This window comes from Suricata suricatta, chromosome 1, assembly GCF_006229205.1.
Source record: "Suricata suricatta isolate VVHF042 chromosome 1, meerkat_22Aug2017_6uvM2_HiC, whole genome shotgun sequence".
Classification (NCBI taxonomy): domain Eukaryota; kingdom Metazoa; phylum Chordata; class Mammalia; order Carnivora; family Herpestidae; genus Suricata; species Suricata suricatta.
Genome location: NC_043700.1, coordinates 28,223,833 through 28,244,209, shown reverse-complemented (window position 1 = coordinate 28,244,209; position 20,377 = coordinate 28,223,833). Strand labels below are relative to the sequence as shown.

At 39.4% G+C, this 20,377-nt stretch overlaps 2 long non-coding RNA genes across 6 annotated transcripts in view; one reads left to right on the top strand and one right to left on the bottom strand.

Annotated features, from left to right (window-relative positions):
• The first annotated feature begins 9,836 nt into the window (after positions 1 to 9,836).
• Positions 9,837 to 20,377, top strand: part of LOC115288515 — a 14,086-nt gene continuing 3,545 nt past the window's right edge. The window contains exons 1-2 of the long non-coding RNA XR_003907046.1: positions 9,837 to 9,941; positions 20,205 to 20,292. This is a non-coding gene — a long non-coding RNA (uncharacterized LOC115288515). The remainder of the gene's footprint in view (positions 9,942 to 20,204; positions 20,293 to 20,377) is intronic.
• The window catches only part of LOC115288521, a 25,881-nt gene continuing 25,664 nt past the window's right edge, over positions 20,161 to 20,377 (bottom strand). For all 5 annotated transcript variants that reach the window (XR_003907051.1, XR_003907050.1, XR_003907053.1 and 2 more), the window contains one exon: positions 20,161 to 20,375. This is a non-coding gene — a long non-coding RNA (uncharacterized LOC115288521). The remainder of the gene's footprint in view (positions 20,376 to 20,377) is intronic.

Here is a 20,377-nt window from a genome sequence, read left to right as displayed (position 1 = left end):
TATTCAAACGGAAAAGCTGTGATGAAAGTTATCTTTCCAGAAGCATTCCAAATGTTCAAGGGAAGACCTAGACCCTTGGAAAATTCCTGAAAGTCAATGGCAAGGTTTAACTGAGCCACAGGTAGGGAGCCTGGTTCCTAATACCTGAAAATACACATGTACCCACAAACCAGTACAATTTTGTAACACTTGTTGGAAGTTTCTACCTAATAAGAGTATATAGCATCATGCAGTGGTATTCTAAAAGTGAAAATGTAGCTACTATTTTATGTGGAACCCACCACTTTCCAAAGAGATGGTATCTATTTGGGATAAATGTCTTATCAAAGGGAAATTAGCAGGGACTGGTAGCTAAGAATTATTAAATATTGTTATCAGAAAAAACATTATTATTTCATATTTTCAAATGGTTCAAAGAGTGTAAGCAGGATATCAGAAAATGGAGCAGACCTATGGGGTGTTCTCGTGCTTTTGGTAGAATTTTATATATGAGGATATCATCATCTCTATTTCTGTTCTTCCACCAGATCTCTCTTTTGAAACAGGTAATGGTTCATAGTTGTCAGGTGAATGCAATCAAAGCTTCTCAGTATAGCATGCAAAGATTTCTACAATAAAGGTGCAATCTACTTTTCTATGATCAGCTATTTCTACTTTCTCTAATCTTTCATGCTACATTTTAGCAGCCCCTGTACTATTTATTATTCCTTGGGTAAGACATATATCATTCTGTATCTTTATTAATACTGCACTCTCATCTGGGAATGCCCTTCTCCTTTTATTTTCTCATGAAATACTACTTTTCATTCATGTTCCAATTTAAATATCACCCCTTCTATGAAGTCTCCCCATCTCAAAGTTCAAAATGGCCCCTCTTCTGTTCATAGCATAATTTGATATATTTCCATTGTAGCACCAAGTATAGCCCATGTTTTATTTACTGCCAGTTCCATATGTATCATTTCTCCAACTAGATTTAGAGCTCATTTAAGGCAAACAGTATCTTGTTATCACTGTAATAGGTGCTGAGTTAAATGTGTATTTTCAACATCTACTTGACCAGAAAAAAATCCATTTGATAGATGAACACCCAAACTTCAGATCCTCCAAATGAGCAAAATGAAATAGAACAAGACACAAAACAAATAATAGCACTAAAACATAAGGACAGAAAAACAAATAAAAAGGAACAAACAATCAAAAAAACATAGCTCCCAGCGACCCTGATCCAGTGCTAAATGTTTAGTCAAATAAAGCTGAAGAGCCATTGAGGGTCAAGAAGCAAAGAATTGCCATGAACAAGTCAATGTAATCCTCTGCCTTTATAGAGCCAGAACATTCAGTTGCCAGAGACATGAAACTTTGTTTGAGGCACATAGAGCCCCTGGATAGGGCATGAGAGTGGTAAAGGCAGCTGCTGAAGAGAGAAGGATGATTCCCTTCCCCCAGGAAAATGGCGCCCTCCTTGCTCCTGTGCTGGGAAGGAGGGCTGGGCTGAAGTTGGGCTTCCTCCCTACCCTTTTCCACCAGAGACCAACTACAGGAAGCAGTTTGCTCAGGTTTCTAGATAGAAATGAGTATAACCCATGGTTCTAGGGCAGGAGGGAGAATAGCAAGGCCGAGGCCACAAACAGGGTATAATCAAGTATGGAAGTGGATGGCCCAGATGGTGAGATAGGATAGGAGAATTAGACAAGAGATTTCTGCTGCAAGTCAAATCAGTTCAAATGCACTCTCCTCTGTCACTGCCCAAGGTGTTCCACTTTGGGGACATTGGAGAAAATTGTAATTACTATAATATCAAGATATGGAGTGGTACTTAAAGATGTCATAGTTTCAAAGGCCAAAGGAGACCTATGTATTCCTTCAGGTTTCTAAAACATCTGCCAGTTTTGTTAAAAAGTGGTTAAGGGCAACCCCAAGAGACAGTTTTCCAATGTTTCTCCAGATGTTTCTGGGAGGTCAATGAACTTCTCTTTATTTTATTTTATTATTTTTTATTTTTGAGAGAGAGAGAGGGAGAGAGTTGGAGAGGGGCAGAGAGAGACAGAGGAACAGAGGATCCAAAGCAGGCTCCAGGCTCTGTGCTGACATTACAGAGCCCACCCAATGTGAGGTCCAAACTCATAAACCCTGAGATCATGACCTGAGCTGAAGTTGGGCACTTAATTGACAGTCACCGAAGCATCCCTCGCCAACTGCCCCTGACTTCTATTTCAAGTCCCACTTAGGCACGAAGATAGGTGAACAAAACAAGCCCAAGAGCTGACTTGCACCCTGATCTCTTTCCTAAAAAGCTCCTCACTTTGCTGGCACACAGACCAAGACAAAGATGGAAGACATTCCTCTATGCTTTTCATTTGATATCTATTGATTTCTGCCTATATTTAATTCTGCATCAACCTTAACTCTCAAGCTTGTGGCAACAATAAAAAAAGACGAAGTACATGAAATAATTGAACAAGTGTTCAGCCCACACTAGGTGTTCAGCAAAATCATTCTGTTTCTGTTCAGACCCATGAATGGTCTCTCTCTGCTCTCTCCTAGTCACCTGCCCATCACATTGACAGATTTCTTGTAGATGTTATCATACCTCAAGTTCAGTCACAGTTCAATTACTTTGGAGCCAATGACCTCTTCCTTGGGCAGCCCATCCCTACCTCGGAACTTTACATGCCAGACACATTGGACTGCCTACTCCTCTTGAGCTCACTGAGCTCCACCACAACCCACACGGCTGTACATGTGGTTTCTTCCCAGAAGTACTAGCTCCCCGTTTCATCTTTTATGTGACACATTCCTCCTCATGCTTGAAGGCTTGCGTAGCTGAAATATCTTTATGATATGACTGTATCTAAATATTTATTGCCATAATATATTTCCACTCTTTGCTTTTATGTCTCTTCTGTTGGCCTATGAATGCCAGCACATCTTGTTCATCTTTGATGGTGCCTAGCACAGTGCTTGGCACATAACAGGTGCCCAGTGAATACATGAGTGGGTAAATGTTTCTGTGCTCAGGTCCAGCAACAAATCCCATCTATGACTGTATCATTTTTGCATCTGAAACAAATCTTCAACTGAAGAAACAGAGCATTGGCAATTTTAGAAATGACTTTTGTTGTTGCTGTTATTTTTTAGGCTAGAGACATGACTCAAGGCCCCATTGAGCACTTTGCATTTTAGTTCTATTAACAACGGACTGCACCTTGCCCAATCTTAAAGCACAGCTTTCCTTAATACTCTTCTTTCAACGTGTTCTTCGGAGTCCCACCTCTCAATCCCCCTCACATCCTTCCTAAACATACACACTATTCTGAAGATTCTCCCAAGATAATTCAATGTGTTGATGACCTTCGAGATGAAGCCAGAGTAAACAGTGAGCTTTGTTTGAGAAAACGTGTTCTGGTGTCAGCTTGTGCTGGGGGTTGAGGGGCAGTGGTGGGGCAGAAGAGAAATCGGGGGAGGACTCGGGGTGTGGAGGAACATCTACCATAAAAGCTATAACATCCTCCCCACCTCCCCACACGCCTTGTTTACAAAGAAAAAGAAAATAACTAATTGACGTAGGATGTGGGTGAACTTGGTTTTCATCTCAATCCTGTTTTGCCTCATCTTGCGGTTGCCTTAGGAGCACATCAGAGCCAACCATTTCCAGTGCTTTAGGGGGTAAAGGGAAATAAAACAACTCAGAGACTTTGGATACTCCTCAGACTCAGGCCAGCTAAAGGAGCAATTCCAACTCCCTGAAGCCACTATTATGTAAAAATTATGAAAGTGTCAAATGCAAGATCTTAAGAGATTATGCTAATTTAAGCCCTGGAAATTCTATTCCTATTGATTTAAATAAAGAACCTGGTTAAGAATTCTCTTGAAAGCAAAATTGCAAGCACGCGGCATCAAGCATTAATCAATGGCAAAAGAAGTCTCAAAAGGAAAATTTTCAAATTCTCTTGGTGGTTTATTATGTGGTTGATGTTTTCTGTTCAGGTAGGTACATCAAGATCACTTGCTGATGGAAATAAATTTATTTCCCTAGCTCAGACCCAGGTAAGCGTGCAGCCATTAAAGGTAGCCATTGATTAAACAATTGCTTTTATGGGGTTAAATAAAATCATTTTGTTTTTTCATGTTCAAATATGATAGAGACTCAACCTGAAGGGAACATATAAAACTAAGCTCTGGGAAAATGTGTAATATAATCTGGTTAAATATCCAAACTTTAAAATAATGTTCTACTGAAGCTAATGATCACCTACAAAAATTTCAAAACCTGAGATTTACATTTTGGAAAAAGTCCTCATAGAGATTTACTGTAAGACATCCTTTCTTCCATTTAAAAAATTATTTTTAACATTTATTCATTTTTGAGAGACAGAGAGAAGACAGAGTGTGAGCGGGAGAGGGACACTGAAAGAGAAAGACACAGAATTTGAAGCAGGCTCCAGGCTCTGAGCTGTCAGCACAGAGCCCAGTGCAGGGCCCAAACTCATGAACTGTGAGATCATGGCCTGGGCCAAAATCGGATGCTTAACTGATTGAGCCACCCAGGTGCCCCAAGACATCCTTTCTTTTACCGAGCAACCCATTTTAAACTGTTCTTTTAAACTTTTTAATTTTGCCTTTTAGTGAAAATTGCAACTAGCTAATAGAATACAATGGAATCAAGTATAAGATAGATGTAACGCTAGGCATTCATGTACATGGATGTCTCAAGATTATCTTTTTATAACTGCATATGGTATAAGTGCTTCCCCACTGTGATTAGCTATGTATGAAGTTTTGACTGCAGAAGGCATGTTTCTGAGAGTTTGATCAGACCATTTCTGATGAAAAGACAGGAGAGGACTTTATTCTGCCTGCTGTAATTTTTTAAGGTCTTTTGGGCTTTCATATTCTTAATGCAAAGAATATAAACAAGATGACCTTATCGAAGTTATTTTTAGTTTACCAAGAACTAAATGTCTTTGAGTATAAGTTAAGAAACTCTTACCAACTTCTGTCCTGTGACCCTATTACAGTGCAGACCTTGGGTTCATCATGCCTGACAGTCCCTCCCGACTCCACCGGGTCAGTGTGGAAGCCTCCCAAGCCTTTCATTCATTTTTTCACTCTTCAAGTGTTTTAGTAAACCAAGAAGAGGTACTAATGAAATAGGCAAGAAGGCGCACTCAAAGTTTTAATTTATATTGCTGCTGCCAACATGGATGCCTCTGCTGCCTATCAGAAGAACAGTCTTTCTATAAACAACTATCATTCTCATGTGATGTTCCTTCTTCGTCTATGAAAATCCCGAAGCATGCTGAAAAAGGAAAGTGGTCGATCAGCTGCTTTTAAAGGTATATCATCCCCTGTCAGGAAAAGAAAGACTATGCTCTGATACCAGGCCGCAATTGAGTGAAATGCTATTTCACATCTGATTTAGTACCTGGCAATTTTGATTTAAAAGTTTTCCCCGACACAGTTTCCTATCTGTGATACGATCTCAATAAATATCTGTTAACACTAAACAAATAAACACAGGTTTAGTTCAGATTTCAACAAATTAGTCTGTTTATTTGACATCTGGCTTCCCTTCCAGCGCCTGGTCTGGGGATATGGCGAAAAAATAACATATTTGCCCTTTTAACTATAGTAGTCTCCCTAACACCAGGGCAGTCTTCTTAAGAAATGTCTTTGCCTGAGCTTTCCTTCATGTATAAATATATAACACCATCTCTGTGGTGTTTAGTAACCCTCAGGTGCTTGGAGCTAAATTTTAAGCAATTAGGAATCTTTTTGAAACATCTTCACCTTTGATGAATCCTAGGATGGTCTGTAAGTCAGCAAGGCCTTCCCTAATTGATCTTATTAGATAATAATTCTGGATGTCACAGCAAGAAAAAAGAACCTAGACTTTTCTGTTATAAATGAATTAACAAAAGAGAGGAGAGGAGTCAGCTGGTGAGTTACTGTTGCCTGTGTTGGGTTTTTTTTTTTGGATTATATTCATTAAAATATTTTTTTAATGTTTATTTTATTTATTTATTTATTTATTTATTTTTTGAGAGAGAGAGACATAGCACAAGTGGGGGAGGGACAGAGAGAGAGGGAGACACAGAATCTGAAGCAGGCTCCAGGCTTCGAGCTGTCAGCACAGAACCTGATGCGGGGCCCATATCCATGAACCACGAGATCAACATCTGAGCCAAAATTAGACGCTTAACCGACTGAGCCGCCCCAGCGCCCCGGATTATGTTCGCTTTGATCAGGACTAATATTTAGGCTTTGAATTGCACATCCAGAACCCACATATCACTCAGCAAGTGAAATAAACAGAGTGAGGTTAGAGAAAAAGGCAAATCAGGTGGCTCAATAACCTTGAGAAATGAAGAAATGTACCAGCAGGACTATTAGGGGAGATTCATTTGTAGACAGAGCACATACACAATCAGTTTGCCTACCACCAGCCACCCTTATTTTTGGCCATTACTATGCGGTTCTCAGGTGGTGATCCAACTTGTTATCGCCTTTCAGGAAACATCCAGTGATGGCTACCTCCCTCCCCAAATTTTCTCTGAATTACCGCTATTGTAATGGCGGCAGCTAACAAGCTGGTTAGTCTTCATTTGTTTGGATTTACTACAGAAATCAATCATAGACTTTTATTTAGAAAAATCTTGGATGTGACTTAGTCCCACTTTTCACTTTAGGGGTGAGGTGGACGAGGCCAAAGGGTATAAAATGACTTCTTTAAGGTGGGCTTATTTGTTAGATATGCTCTTTGTAATTGCTGGATTTGTACTAGTCAGTAGCATTGTTTCTACTTTTGACAGAGTTGCCAGACTTCCACGGAAAGAATGATGTTGTTCATTATGACGTTGGGGTACAGACAGAAAATATGATGAAAGTCCATGGGATTACCAAAGTATGAGTTCACCCTTTGGAAAATGCCTGAGCCATGTCAATCCATTAACAAGTCAACTGGTTGAATGATTTGGTGGATGCTGCCTTGGCTCTTTTACAAAGTAAAATAATAATAATAAAAAATAGAAGATTAAAATGTGTTTCATCTATTCAAAATTTTTTTCAAGCACAGTAATTCATATATCAAAAAAAGGAAATTGGATCGTGGGTTTCATTTAATCTCCAGGTAGTAACAGAGCACTTACATCATTGATATTAACCAAGACAGGAACCAGTAAAAGTCACTAGAATATTTTCTAGAGCCATATATTTTTTCCTGACTTCAAATTTAAAAAACTTCATATTGAATGAAACACTAAGAGTGCATGATTTTCTAGCAAATAATAAATAATCATATTGCTGTCTAGGAAAGTTTGGTTAATAACATAAATTTCTGGTACCTGATGGAGGAGAATGCATATCAGCCCACAGAGCAATCTAGAATCCTTACCAGGAATTTGTGATTGTGGTATAAAGTAGGAAATTTTGGAATATCTATCCCTCCATTCTTTACCCAGACCTTTGTCACCATTGTTTTTTCTCTGCATTTGCTGCCATTCCCCGACTCCTACCCCACCCCCACCACCACTTCCCTCCATATTTAGGTTCCCAAAATCTATTCCTTAACCAGGTCCACCTTGTCATAAATTTTCACGTATATCTATTCACATATCCCTATATCCTGCTATTCCTTTATTTCTGCTTCTAGTCCTTTGTCCATGGTCACTTGAAGAAGTATATTATCAACTTTATCACTTACTAGGATAACAGAGATGTGAATGGTCTGGTAGAAATTGAACCATGGATTTATAAAGAGGTGAAAGACAAAGGGAAAACCTTGGCCATTTAGCAAAAAGACAGACTTATTTTTTCCTTCTTTCTGAGATACTCACATTTAGTGTTTTCAACACTTCTCCATCAAGTAGTTATAATCTTTAATGGAATATAAAGGCTCATTTTTTTCCAAGTTTAGAATCTACCACCTGCCTCCATTAGACTAGTTCAAGTTTAGCTTGGCAGCCCCTCTGAAAAGGGAGTTGATTCAATAGAGCCTGTTTTTAATGGCATGTCCTCAACAAATCTACTTCTAATTTATTTCTTTTCTTTGTCAATGTACAATATTTTTGGTACACAGTGAAAATAAGCCTTTTGGCTCAACCACAGGCTTTATGATATACTGTCAAAGACAATTTTGAAATTTTCCCAAACATTTTTTAGAAAGGTAAAACAACTGGATTTTGGAATATCACAGAGGCAACTTGGGTTTTACTGTGACAGCTTTCCTTCAAGGGACTTCATTTGTTCTGCAGCCTTGAGTGAGAGGTTTCACCTATGCCCAGCAGTGGAACTAAGGAACAATAGGATTGCTTTGTAAGACTGCAAATGATGAAGCCCTTTCCAAATGAGGAGGACGTGGAAAGTGCCAGAGAGCCAGAGGGCCAATGCAGCGGAAAATAGATCTGACTTCCTCTAGCTCATAATGAATGCAATTCTTTTGAGTTTAGGCCCAGGTAGACCTGCCTGAGGAAGACAATCTTTGAATCCTGCAAAGAAGGGTCAGCGTTTGGTGAGGAGCAGACACGGCCCTCGCTTTGTAACTCCATTTTTCCCTGAGCTAAGTAACAACAGGATGTTCTTTGAGTGACAGCGAGATGGAAATGATGCATATTTTGCCTTTCGTAAGCTCTGAAGATGGTAAAGAAATTAATTCTTATTTGTGTGAAGGATTAATGGAATCAGACCTTTTGGATATCTGTTGCAAAGGAAAAAAGGAATGATCATTTACTAAGCACTAACGTAGACCAAGCACTGAACTAAGAGCTTCAAATAGGGTTTATTTTGAATTCTCACAACAATTATGTGACACTCACTTTTTATATCTCACTTTTTATGAGAAAATCAAGTATCAGAGTTGAAGGTCATACACTGGCAAAATGTAGGCTATAACTCAAGGTCTTTGTCTCTTTTTCCATGATGCTATGTCTTGGCACCAACTGTTAGCATTAGATTTCCAATTTTTGGTTGAAAATTCAGGTTGACTTTTTGAATGTTCTGTCTCATAACTCTACAGTGAAAGCTGCCTTCTACAATACTTGAGCACTCTTGAACTGAGAGGAATTGTCGAGATACTGCGATCAAAAAGTCAGAGGAAGGTGTGCAAATCCCCAGGTGGATAAACTAAATTGACACATCGAGCCAAATCCATGCTTCCAGCAGCCTGGGTGTTTGCTACCATGGAGATGGTACAAACACCAAGTAGGCACAGTGACTGCCAGTTCATTTGCATCTGGTTGTGTCCTAGAAACCTAGCCTAGAGCATGTACCAACCAAAACTATCAGGGGAAGTGCCTCATTTTCAATCTAAACTATTTTCTTAATCTCTGAGCATGTGAGCTGGAAGACCTTTCCCTCCATGCCCTCAGTGCCAATATTTTAAAATGAAAAACAAGACCATTAAATAACAAAGGGCAAGGATACTGATGAAAATTGGTCTGAGTTTAACTATGATTAATGAGGAGGTTTTTTTTTTTCAAAATGTGAGAAGAAAAGGTCTTTTCTTAGGAATACACAATTCCAAGTCAAATTCTGTTTGTGGATTTTCGCGTGCTTGAAAAGCCTCAATTTAAAACCAGCATGACCATGTTCAGGCAAGTCTGCAGACATGTAATATCTTTATATAATCTCATTGAGAGAAATACCCAGCCCTTTGTTTTAATTAATAATGTCATATAAAGCAAAGATGGCATGCATCCCAGTGAACTACTGCTTTTCATCCTCTGTCTAAACGGTTCTTTAAGTCACAGCACCAATGAGTTGGTGACGTCATAGTTCATCACCAGGGAAACAACTCTGATGACACAGGGTTTACACTCTTAGTCATCAATCAATTCTCTCTGCTCTGTTGTGTCAAATCAAACTCCCTTATATCTTCACAAGTTAGAAAATGCCCTTTATGCTAGAGATCATCATGGCCAAGAACAACAATTGCTTTAAAGGTAATCAGAAATTAGTGAAATTGAAAACCCAGAAACACCCATTCCTTATCCTAACTCTTTTCTTTTCAGTGGTTAATCTTAACTCTTGCCCACATGTACAATTAATTTTCACAAATTTATAATACCACACAGTAAAATATCCTTTAATTTTTAATATTATAAGTAGTTCTATGTAGTGCTCCTTGGTTATCAGGACTTTTTATTAAGTTGGCAATTTTTGCTAATTAAATTCTTATAACAGTTAAAAAAACAGTTTCTATGTGTTTTGAAAGCAACCTTCTATGTCCTAAGAAATAGCATGGTGTGCCGAAACGATTTGAGAAGTCAAAGTCTGTTTGTGAAAATATTCTTACTGTGACTTGTGGAAGGACACACAAGTTGTTTCACTGTGTTTCTTCAAGTTTCATAGTTAAAAGCAAAGTTAAGACTTTATTTCTCTTTTTCATCATAAGGCAACAAAGGGCATAGAAAATAAGACTATTCTGAGCTTCCTGGAAGGAAATTATGAAATAAGAATTTAGATGTTAATACACTAAAATGTAACTGCCTAAAGCAAATAAACCACAAATTATGAATTTTGTAACCTTATTACTCAACACAGGTAGGTGCTCAACAAATGTTATTGGAAGTGTATTTATAACAAAATAGTGGAGCAAGGAAAACAGCCAATTTATAATTTAGGATTCTGTTTTCATTATGATTGTGAAGGTTACATTTGCATGACATTAGTGGAGACAGATGTATGAATATGTAAAAACGATTTCACATTATCTCTGACAAGTATTTCTATCAGGAGAAATGAAATATCTGGATGCAAAATAGGTATAAAAACTTACTGTTATGAAGATTAACAATATTTGCCCTGTGAAAGACTCAATGAAGATAATGAAGAGACAAATTACATGCTGAAAGAAAAGTATTTATAAACTGCCTAACTGAAGGAGGACTTCTCTCAAAAATATATAAAGAACTCTCAAAACTTAACAGTCAAAAGCCAGTCCAATTACCACATAGGCAAAAGGTACTAGACACATCAGGAAAGAGGATATACAGATGGCAAAAAGGCACACGAAAAGATGTTCAACCTTAGTAGCCCTCAGGGAAATGCAAATTAAATCCAAAATAAAATATCACTAAACACCTACCATCATGACAAAAATAATAAAAGTGACGCCACCAAATTCTGGCAAGGATACAGAAAAACTGGAGTATGGAAATGTGAAATGGCACAAGTGTGTTAGACAAGATTTTGGCAGTTTCTACAAAAACAAAACAAAACAAAAACTAAACATGAAACTATCATATAACTCAGGGTTTACAATCCGGGTTGTTTATCCCAGACAATGAAAATGTGTGTTCATACAAAAACCAGTACATGGATATTTATAGCAGCTTGATTTATAATATCTGCAAACTGGAAACAACTCAGATGTTCCTCAATGGGTGAATGATTAAACAGCCAACCCATGAAATACTATGTAGCAGGAAAAAGGAACAGACTACTGATACAGACAATAACTCGGATAAATCTCCAGAGAATTGTTCTAAGACTCTCCAAAGAATTATACTGAACGGAAAGAGCCAAAACTCCAAGTTCCAGACTGTATGACTCCATTTATGCAATATTTTTGAAATGACAAAATATTAATAGTTGCTGGGATTTAAGGTGGGACTGGCAAGGGGAGATAATAGATGTGGCTATAAAAGGGCACAAGAGGGACTCTTGTAGGGACCAAAATGTTCTGTATCTTTGAGGTACCTTGGGTATAATACAAGATCTCTCTGTATTATAACTGCATGTGAAGTTACAGTTATCTCAAAATACAAGGTTTAATTTAATATGTGATTTTATTTTTATTTAAAAGGTATTAAAAATTTTTTTTGAGAGAGATTGTGAAGAGGGGAGGAGCAGAGAGAGAGGGAGACACAGAATCAGAAGCAGGCTCCAGCTCTGAGGTGTCATCACGGAGCCCAACGCGGGGCTCAACACCACAAACTGTGAGATCATGACCTGAGCCGAAATCCAGTGCTTAACAGACTGAGCCACCTAGGCGCTCCAATATGTGATTTTAAAGGAAGATACTTTAAAAAAACATATTAGGTCACAGTTTGCACAAACAGCATAATATCTAAAGATTAATGGGGCACCTGGGTGGCTCAGTTGGTTAAGCGTCTGGCTTCGGCTCAGGTCATGATCTCACATTCGTGGGTTCGAGCCCCGCATTGGGCTCTGTGCTGACAGCCAGCTCAGAGCCTGGAGCCTGCTTCAGATTCTGTATCTCCCTCTCTCTCTGACCCTCCCCTGTTCCCACTGTCTCTCTCTGTCTCTCAAAAATAAATAAATAAATAAATAAATAAATAAATAAATAAAAAATAAAGACTATCAAAAGTCTCTTATTTCATGAGTGAGGTTTGTATATTTGGAAAATGTTGCTAATGAGGTGTAACAAAGATATCTAAGGAAATGTATTTCTTTTTATTTTTTTAATTTTAGAGATGGGAAAGGGTAGAGAGGGGTAGAAGGAGAGGGAGGAAGAATTCCAAGCAGGCTCCTGGGATCATGACCTGAACCAAAATCAAGAATCAGATGCTCAATGGACTGTGCTACCCAGGCTCCACTAAAGAAATACATTTCAATCAGATGTTTGCTATTGAAAACACAATACTAAAAACCAAACCAAGAGTAGGAAGACGTATGTTAAAATAGAGAATGGGAAGAGTTAAACATTTGAATTTTAGTTTTAAAAACAATCTTCATTGATAAGAACTCCAAAATCAAAAACTTCATGTTCGCAATGCCATAGTAGGCTGCTTTGCAAGCCAAGTTTCCTTCTTTTCTCCCTAATATATGCCTTTGTGAAAAACAACCAGGTGAAATGAAGGGAGCGTTCTGGTGCATATAAAGACAGCTGTGTGGAATTCTCAAAAGTTTATTTGCCCATTCAACAAAGATTTCTTTGAAATTTATTATACAGCCAGGCTCTGTGCCAGGCACTGGTAAGAAAAAAATAAGTATGGCCTGGTCCTTCCTGTCAAGGAAGTCTACATGTAAAGGACTACTTTCCTAGTAACAGACTTCTAGAATACAAAGAAATCACTAAACGGAGCACACAGAAGTGTCGCTGAGCTCAGATTGAGAGTTGGGGTAGGCTAGGGAAACGGAAGGCTTTCCGAGATGCGCTAGGTCATGATCAATGAATAGGTGTTAGCCAGGTTAAATACAAACAAAGAAAGAAACAAAAACAATTCAGGGGCAGTTCCAGAAAAAGACCTGTAGTCTCAACGTGGATAAATTCCAAGTTTGAGCATGCTGAAGAAGTACAAGATGCCCTGATATGGTTAACAAACTGGCCAAAATCCCCTCCCGTTTACCCCCTCACACCGTTACTCTGAGGAGGAGCACGTCCCCGCCGACAGTCCGAGGCACTTCTGCTACCTGCCTGGTGAGTACTGATGAAGGTGTTGGTGCTGAGCATGGCATAAGATGCCGGGAAAAGTTCTTTAAGTGTGTGTGGGTGCACGCGCACAATATTTGGGCGTGTGAGGCCCAGCTTGTGCGCTGTCACTGACACACCTACACAATGTCTTCCGGTACCGTTAAAACACTATAGGCGCTATTTTGTCCCTGAAAGCTCAAATCAAAGAAATATGCTATACTTATATAATGATCCATGCTCATTCCCATGGTTTCAGTACGTATGGCTTCTTCTTAATTAAATGATGGCCTAATCGATGATGGCTTTTCATAAAAAATAAATAAATAAAAACATCTTGGTACAACTCCACCCAAAATAGAACATCGTCTCAGTGATCAAACTGATGTTTACTTTAGCAATGGAAGATGAAGTAGGGGAGGAGAAATCTGAATCCAAAATGCCTTTATAAATCATTGTTTAGCCAAAACCAAAGGTCACTTGTTAACTATAAAGCCAACTTAAGCTTCTAATTTTTTTTGAAAGCAAATTATTTGTTGAAAACTTCAGAAATGAAGATTAAGGAATAAAATGAAAGTATACACACTTAGCGATAGAATAAAGCTAGGGCTTATTCCAGAATTCAAAGGATGGGGAATGTAGATAAATAAACATTATAAAAGGAAGCTTCATTTTGGCTAATAAAAACAATTTATTAATAAAAAATATTTTGCTTTAGAAGTAGTGGTATGACTCTATGGAAATAAATGACCGCCAGAATTACTATGTTAGCACATATTGAAATGTTCCCAAGTACATCCAGAATCATTAAAAAAGAAATATTGTAAGTTCTCTTGACTTCTCATTCTTTGGAACTTTGAAGTCATTTGATTGCATTTTATATTTTTATTTAAAAGTATATTGCCTGATGGTGTTTTTTGCTGAGGAAAGAGGTCTTTTTATTTACATGGCGAATGTAAAACACTAAGATTTGTAGACTATTAACCAGACTCATTTACAGAATTACCAAGCAAGCAAACAGCATGACTGTGAATATAGTAGCTCACCGTGCAACAGCAGCAGAGTCCTAGATGAAGGGTCTGGATTATGCAAAATGACCTTCTCTGCCTCTGTCAGGTAACAGAGAGTTGTTTGGGCCAATAAACTGGGGTCTACCCAGCAATGATTTCACACAAAGCCACCAACTCATCAACTGGAGCTAATACCACATTTGTGAACTTTATTTTCCTTCAGTTTGGCCAAAGGTCGTTTTTATTTTATGTATTAATTTTTTTTAGTGTTTATTTTTGAGAGAGAGACAGCATGATCAGGGGAGGGGCAGAGAGAGAGGGAGACAGAGGATCTGAAGCAGACTCTGAGTTGTCCGTGCAAAGCCGGACACAGGGCTTGAACCCATGAACTGAAAAATCATGACCTATGCTGAAGTCCAATGCATAACCAACTGAGCCACCCAGGTGTCCCAACTAAAGGTTCCTTTTAATACAAGTCTCCCTGGTTACTGGGGAGAAATCCCCTCAGAACATTTCTGTAATTCATGGATACCTTTGTCCACCCAACCAATGAGATTCTGGGGTTGTCATGGTGACAGCTCTCGGAAGTGGGACCCTAAGTGAATCTAGAAAGAGTCTGATTTAAGACGCATTCACTGAAATATCTGCCTCCCACCTTGGTTATCTGCCATCCTTCTTTATGCCGATTTTTAACTATCCGACAAAAATACAGGCATAGCGTCTCCAGAAAGCCACTGTTCACAGGCACCTGAAAAGGGTTGGTGATTACTGGCAATCTCCCCTAGCCTTATACCTGTAAGTTATTTTGTCAAATTAGGTCCGCGTCCTTTGGAAGGCACAGGGTATCAGGAACTGACACTTTGGGCTAAGCTTCAATGGTGAACAGGGAACAGGATGAAGTAACAATTCAAGGGCCATGGGTCCCAGGAATGGCTCCTAAGCTGGCCTTCTGGGGCATTCAGAGTTCAGTAAGTTAGAAGACTCTAAACATTTTGATTCCCAGATGTCATACATGAATTGCATGGCTTTGTGCACATTCCTTAATTTGTCTGAATATGGTGCTGTTTGCATCTGTAAAATGGGTAGGCATCACCCCACCTATTTTTCAGAGGCTGTGTTAGAATTGAGAACTTTCAGCAACTGTAGTGCCTGACAGGACAGCCACTCGAGCATTTTTTTTTTTAATGAAAAACAGGTGGAAAATGCCCTGCTAAGGGCCTGATCCCTAGAAAATTCTCAATGAATTAAATTTAAGTTTTACCGATGAGAAAACTTCTGAAAACTGCTCAGCTATCATGTGTGTAAAAGGCCACCAGGCTCTCGGCTCAAGGAAGAAAAGGCATCTGTGCTGTAAAAACTTTTTCTTGCTCTTGACCAAGCTCAGGGCGCTTCAGGGTCCTACCCCTACTGAGACTGAAAATTTGCACCATTTGGAAAGAGGTTAATTTTAACATCCGTTAAGAACCGCATAGGTGAGAATTGTTTCTTTTTGTTGCCAGGAACTGAAACAATACAGTTTACAAGACAGAACATTTCCCACTTATTTGCTACACACATTTAACATTTTCTATTTCAGTCCATTATTAATCCATAGTTATTCTTTTTTGTGGAGTTGAGAAATCCTAGCAGGTTACATTGCTCAAAGAATGAATTCTTCCCTGAATAAGGAAAATTGGAAAAAATACAAGCCCCAAAGGGACAAATGCCTTCCTATTTCCTGAGGCACACTAAGACGTCTACAATTAGCTCAGTTTCTAATAGTTTCCACAGCTGTGCTACTGGGCATATCTCACTTTTCCACCATGAGCCTGGTAAGCATTGCCCAAATCTATAATCTCTCTCTTACCCTTCTGGGCCTTTATCACCTCTTTCCTAATTGCAGGCGGTGAGGAGAGAGTGTGAACCTCCTTTAAAGACTTGCATTTCTCTTTCATTCTGACATTTTCCTGACGTCTCCTTGCTAGTTCCTTCCATACCTTCCTGGTGTGTCTCCCACTCCCCAGCAGATGGCTGTCCAGGTTGATACTGTTCTGAGTATCTCAGTGTGGACACAGATACCATGTGCTCAAACGCCCTCTCTGGCCTCACTCCCTGTCATCCACTCAGGAGCACAGGCGATGTCGCAGACCATGACTACAAAATAACAAATATTTCCCTCCAAACACAGTCATTCCACTCTTACCACTTCCCTTTGATCGAAGTGAAAAACTTAAGATTACTCATTGTGCAACTGGCCACCACGTAAAGCACCTCTTCCCCCTAAATATGACTGGCCAAGAATATTCAGGCCCGGCCAGGGAAGGACAGACAGCACACTTCATTGTGGTATTAAATAGAGTGTGATATAGTGGAAAGCGCACGGATTCTCCGGTCAAGAAAATTTGATCCAAATCCTTCATCTGCTTTCTGACTGTGTAATCTTGAGCAAAGTAGATAATCTCTCTTAGGCTCTGTTATTTTACAAATAAGGATAACGGCACCTACCTTTTAGGGTTGTTGAAAGGATTAAATTAGTTACTGATTTAAAATGATCTTAGAGGGGGCACCTGGGTGGCTCAGTCAGTTGAGTGTCCACCTTCAGCTCACGTCATGATCTCACAGTTGGTGGGTTCAAGCCCCACGTCATGCTTCTGATTCTGTGTCCCTCTCTTTCTGCCCCTCCCCTGCTCATGCTCTGTCTCTCTCTGTCTCTCAAAAATAAATAAATGTTAAAAAAATTTTTTTAATGTTTTTATTTATTTTTGATACAGAGAGAGAGACAGAGCATGAGCGGGGGAGGGGCAGAGAGAGAAGGAGACACAGAACCGAAAGCAGGCTCCAGGCTCTGAGCTAGCTGTCAGCACAGAGCCTGATGCGGGATTCGAACCCACGAATGTGAGATCTGACCTGAGCCGAAGCTGGAGGCTCAACCAACTGAGCCACCCAGGCGCCCCACATAATTTTTTTTTTAATTAAAAAAATAAAATGATCTTAGGGGAGCCAGGGCGGCACAGTTGGTTGTTGTCCAACTTCAGCTCAGGTCATGATCTCATGGCTTGTGGGTTGAGCCCTGCAAAGGACTCAGCGCTAACAGCTCAGAGCCTGGAGCCTGCTTTGGATTCTGCGTCTCCTCCTCTCTCTGCCCCTCCCTCACACTCTCTCTCAAAATAAATAAATGTAAAAAAATGATCTTAGAACCTGTTTAGTCATAATTAGTTCTCAATATATGCTATTGTTATGTCTATCTTTTTTATTCTTCATTAAAATTTTTTTTAATGTTTATTTTTGAGAGAAAGAGACACACAGAGGATGAGCGGGGGAGGGTCAGAGAGAGAGGGAGACACAGAATCAGAAGCAGGATCCAGGCTCTGAGCCATTAGCACAGAACCTGATGCAGGGCTCGAACCCACGGACTGTGAGATCATGACCTGAGCTGAAGTCGGCCACTTAACCGACTGAGCCACCCAGGCACCCCTATGTCTATCTTTTCATCCTCAAATTGTCTATTACTGTCTAGTCAAGATAGGCCCAGAGCTCTCCAATGGGGAGAGTTTTCTACCAGGTGTTCCTCAAGGAAACCACCTTCCCCATGCACATTCTGCCAAAATGTATCTCCCTTTGAGGACAAGTCCACAATTAGAAATGTACTTCTTTAACCTGGATTTGATTACTAAGCTTCTTTTAAAACACAGATGTTCCTGGGAAGGGCAACATATTAAGCCAATAAATAGTAACGTCTACCATTTGTTAAATAACATATTCTAGTTAATTGTGACATTTCTAAACTCAATGTGTTTAACCATCTACAAGGTAAACCTTATCCCTACTGACATTTTGGTTTATGGTGATAATCAGAGCAAAGATGGCTAGGAAGTTACCCAGTCAAGTTTCTTCCTTCCTACCTTTCTTCTTTCTTTGTTTGCTTCCTTCCTTCCTTCCCTCCTTCCTTCCTTCTTTCCTTCCTTCCTTCCTTCCTTCCTTCCTTCCTTCCTTCCTTCCTTCCTTCTTTCCTTCTTTCCTTCCTTTTTTTCATTAATAAAAGCAATGATGGAATAGAAAACAGTATGAGATATTGATAGACAGGCTAAGTATACAAAATAAGCATAAGCTGGGTTCACAGAGATTCCCTTTCTAAGGTGGGCTCTGAGTTCCTCAGAATATTAACTATCCCATGAGATCTTGTCTCTTGAGGACTCATAATGCTGTGACAGGTTTGTTAAATGTAAATGAAGGTGCCAACAAGTTAGCAACAATGCAACTATATATAAAGGGATATATAAACGATTGAGTGGGGGGTTGGGGGAGTGTTCCTAGGAATCTTGAGAATAAGTATCTGGCTAGGACATGTGGATTCTTGTTTGCTGGCAAGAGAAGAATAGTACAGAACCCTAGCTAACATTTGGAGCATTACCCCAGGACTCAGATGTCTGCCGATTAGGACAGGTACCACCTCCTATAATCATCATGCAGTCCTGTTTCCCAAGTGTATTACATAGGCAGCCTGATCTAAAATGGAAGCAATAGGAGCAGAGGCTCCAGAATCAGAGAGATTTAGCCTGACATCACAACTCTGTTGTGACCACGTAACTTGTTCTGTGACCATGGCAAGTTATTTGATTTCTCTGAACCACACACTGATGACCTGTGTGTATTACAACAGTCACTGCACAAGGTCATGTGGCAATTAAATCAGGGAATCTAACTGAGGAGAAGCAGTTGATGCTCAATAAATGCTACTTATTATTATTATTCATTTTATCATGGAGACATCTCTAAACTGTGAACTACTGGAGGGCAAGGACTATGTCTTCTTCATCTTTCTATCCCTGAATCTTATTTATTATACAGTCATGCTCAATAAATGAATATTGGCTGATGTTTAAACTAACAAACTTTGAGAAAAGTGTTTCATGTGCCAAAAAAAAAAAGACCTCGCACAAACCCACAGTGTAACACAAGAAACAAGCAGACATTGCATGTCTACAGTAGCAAGTGGTGCACTTAATAAGCAGAATGCCATCTTTAGTCAATGCCTCCATAGCTGCTTTGGACTTTAGTCATTATTTACGCAGAACGAAAAGCACAGTCCCTATTTTCAGTGATGAACATATGCAAGCTGTCCGATCCAGGGGGGAAAAAGTGATCTGGATTACAGGGAGACAGCTCTGTCTTGAGTTTGAGTGGAAATGATCCTACAGTGGACACCGCACACACCCATCTCCAGCTCAGACTGCATGCCCAAGCTCTGCACACATGTTCTTAAACTGTTTGCCAGGTTTGCCCAAGAAGAAACAGAACGTATCATTCATTGCTACTCATCAATGTTACTAAGATTTCTTTACTTTTTGGACATGATGAAGCAAAGGGAATGTGTCAACATCCTCTGCTTCACTGATAAGCAGAAATAATTTTATGTTCAAGAAATTGAATTCTTAAGAAGATCTTGAAGAAGAGTACATCTCTCATCACTTGAAAGGGAATTCCTGTGGACTGGGAATCTGGCCTTGGGTGATTTTTGTGGTTCACTGACTGAGTCAAGATTAGGTTGCAAAATCCACCAACAATAATAGTAGCACTGTCCTAAGGCTGGAGACACACTGATTTGAAAATGCAAATTATAATAGCATGGTCAAGAACCAGACCGTGTGCTTTTATTGAACAACTTCCTTGCCCATTTGAACCTATGGTGCATTCAGTTTCTGCACACATGTGCTGCTCTCAGATTTAAGCTTTTAGTCCTACAAGAGAAAAATGAGGAAAAGCAAAAATTATGCACGTACGCTATATAGATACATATTTTGAAATCATAACTTTAATTAATTTACACTTATTCTTTAAAGATGTACATGGTATCCACAAAGAACAATGATAGGATACAGAATCCTGGATATGCCGCTGTAGCAAAGGAGCGGATGGATGATTAAGCAGGTAACAGATGTGGTATGTCCGATGTCTGAGAAGAAAGGGCCACACTGTTTGCAAGAACTTCTGGTATTGCCCCAGTTTAGATACT